This window comes from Camellia sinensis, chromosome 14, assembly GCF_055761805.1.
Source record: "Camellia sinensis isolate YWXY chromosome 14, ASM5576180v1, whole genome shotgun sequence".
In the NCBI taxonomy this organism is placed as follows: Eukaryota; Viridiplantae; Streptophyta; class Magnoliopsida; order Ericales; family Theaceae; genus Camellia; species Camellia sinensis.
This window is the reverse complement of record NC_138974.1, coordinates 144,391,382-144,394,197: the sequence shown is the minus strand read 5'-3', so window position 1 is coordinate 144,394,197 and position 2,816 is coordinate 144,391,382. Positions and strand designations below refer to the sequence as shown.

The 2,816-nt window shown below is 35.6% G+C and overlaps 1 long non-coding RNA gene across 1 annotated transcript; it reads left to right on the top strand.

The window, feature by feature from the left end:
* Positions 1 to 880: 880 nt before the first annotated feature.
* On the top strand, positions 881 to 2,481 carry LOC145807365 (uncharacterized). The gene is made up of 3 exons (XR_014350354.1): positions 881 to 1,230; positions 1,548 to 1,618; positions 2,294 to 2,481. It is a non-coding gene; the product is annotated as an uncharacterized LOC145807365 (long non-coding RNA).
* Positions 2,482 to 2,816: the final 335 nt, after the last annotated feature.

The window sequence follows — 2,816 nt, the reverse complement described above, 5'->3', positions numbered from 1 at the left end:
AGAGGAGTCTATTTGGATTTTCGCTAAGACTAACCTCCACAGGAAGATTTTTTGTCTCTCATGGATTGTTGTTTCTAGAACTGTACACCTCATTTTTGGCTAGAATGACAGGTAAATTTTAGACATAATTGAGTTTCTCTGAATTGAATTTTCTCTGGTTTGGACCAGAGAATTTCTCTGGATTAAATTTTCTCTGGTTGAATTTTCTATGGACTGAAATTTCTCTGGATTGATGTTGAGGGACCTTAGACATCATGAAAATAGTTGATATCCTTTATACTATAAAATCATAATATCAGGGACCTTAAAAAAATACCCCTTGGGAAAATTGGTCTAGGGTCCTTCTCACACTTTTCATAATGGAAGAGAACCACAAAATAATTTTTTGATGTCTGAGGTCCCCAAACATATATCAAAGAAATTTGACTCTTTGTCTCTACTCTACTCTCTCTCTCTCTCTCTCTTCTCCTCTCACCCACTGTCTTCCAAATCCAAGGCAACAAGCTCTGCTCCTCTACCCTCCTCTCCACCCTCCTCTACGACCTCTTCCTCAACACCTTCTCCTCAGACTCCTCCCTCCGCTCCGCCACCGTCACAGACCACCGCGCCGCCCGGATCTGCGACCCGGCCTCATAACAGGTCGCTACTATTCTCTAAACTTGAGATTCATGTATATATATATATATACGCATCTTGTTGAGTCTTGAGGTTGTAAAATTGAAGCGAAAAAATATGCAGATCTGGTATTCTTCTTGGCTTCCAAGTTCTTGAAGACAATTCCTCAGGTAGTGTTTATTAATCACTCGCTCAAATTTTTGATGATATACACTTAATTTATATATCTTATTGTAAGTATTTATAGTAGGTGCAAGTGTGTTAATGTAAAACCCAAGTTGTGTGTAGGATTATTTTATTGGATAGATTAGTAATTAAATTAATTTATATGGGTCATTTATTAATATCAAAGAATTAGTTATGAGATGGCATTATATTTCCTATTACTTAGATGGGTAATTTTGTAACTTTGTGAAATTAGGTTAATAAGCCCACCTATTGTGGCTTTAAGTCTTGGAAAACAAACAAAACAGAGGCTATGAATTGCTCCATAGGCGGCTAGGGTTTGAGAAGGTAAAAGAAAAAAGAAAAGAAAAAGAGAAGAGAGGTTCAAGCGAGGCTACAATAGGGATTGAAGGCAGCACGTTGGTGATTTTGGGACACCCATTGGTTAAGGTAAAATCTGTCTTTACTGTTAATTATTAAGTTTATGTTGAGGAATTTAACAATCAATGCATTAAGGAGATTTGGAAGATCTATAGGTGCCTACTTAGGTTTTGAGAATTGGGTGCAATGTGTAAGTGTAACTTTGGGTGGGTAATAGAAACAATGGAGTTTTGTATCATGGGTAAAGGTGTGTTTGGCTATAAAGTTGGGTTGAATGGTTTGATCTCTTGGATATTAAAGTAATACATTAATCTAATATAGTGGTGCTTTTGTGGGTGTTTGTAACATGTAAAAAATATTAATTTATTTGAGGTTTTATTTATTAGGTTTGTGTGATTGAAGTGGTGGAATTGGGTGTTTGGAGTTGGTGTTGGAGTGTTATTTCTAAGCGTTTGAGGTAAGTAACCCTCTATCACTGTTGGTTCATTTTTATTCCTATCGAATCGTTTAAAATCATAAATATTTATTTATATCCTTCATGTTCTCTTAAAATAAAATATGGGTCAAGTATAAAACAATATCGAATATTATTATGAAAATTATTTGAATATTTGATGAAACTATTTTGAAAATTGTACTAAACATTTATTCTGAAAATATCGAATATTTTATTTGAAAGTTGTGTATTGTTTGAATTTTGAACATCACTCTAGTCTGACTATGATTTGGACCCTAGCCAATGGGGGTTATTTATTGGCACAGAAACTAGTTTCTTTTGGGGCTTTACCACCGGCCTATGTGTGGTTCTGGGCCTTGTCACGGGCTAAGTGACCGTAGTCACCAAGACTTGGGTTTTGTGAATTGCATCATTGAACCATTTGAATATCGAACCATCAATTTTGAACAACGAAATTTCATCGAATTACCTCATTGTCTTTTCAATTAAAATGTATTGCTACACTGTTTATTTTCAACTACGAAACCATCTTACAAAATAATTGTTCATTTATTGAATGGTAGCAAAAAAATATATTTATTGGTTATCGACTATTTTTTTGTATACTTGATCCAGCTAATAGTGATGGTTGGTTATTTACTGGGCTGTCTAGCTTACCCTTATTTTATTTTTCAGATTCTGAGGAGTAGAGCTGTGCAGGGTTTTTACTTGTGGGAGTGCCGAGAGTAGGACTATGATTTAAGTATTTGGATCATTATTATTATTATTATTTTTATTAGTGGACTTGGTGGACAATTTCATATGATAAGAATTATCTATTTGTATGGTTTTTAGCATTATGATATTTAAGGATTTAATTTGAGTATTTTACATTGTTGGTTATGTGTTGGATTTTTAGCCTTGCATGCTCACTTAAATGAGTGTGCGGCGTTGTCACGGAGCTTGGGGCGTGACAGTTAATGAATTTGAATTTTTGTTCAAGCCGCTACGACGACTTGCTACGTTGCTACGCATCCGAGGCTTGAAAACGTTTCTGGAAAGTACTTGGCAGACTACAACGAGGCTTCAACATGCAAATTGGGATCCAACCCTACCGAAGCTGCAAGGTTGTGGTCTGTCTTGGAGCTCATGCCCCAAGAAGTTCTCAAATTTCTCTGGATTGTAGTGATTCAAGATAGTTTGTTGCATCTTCAGGCAT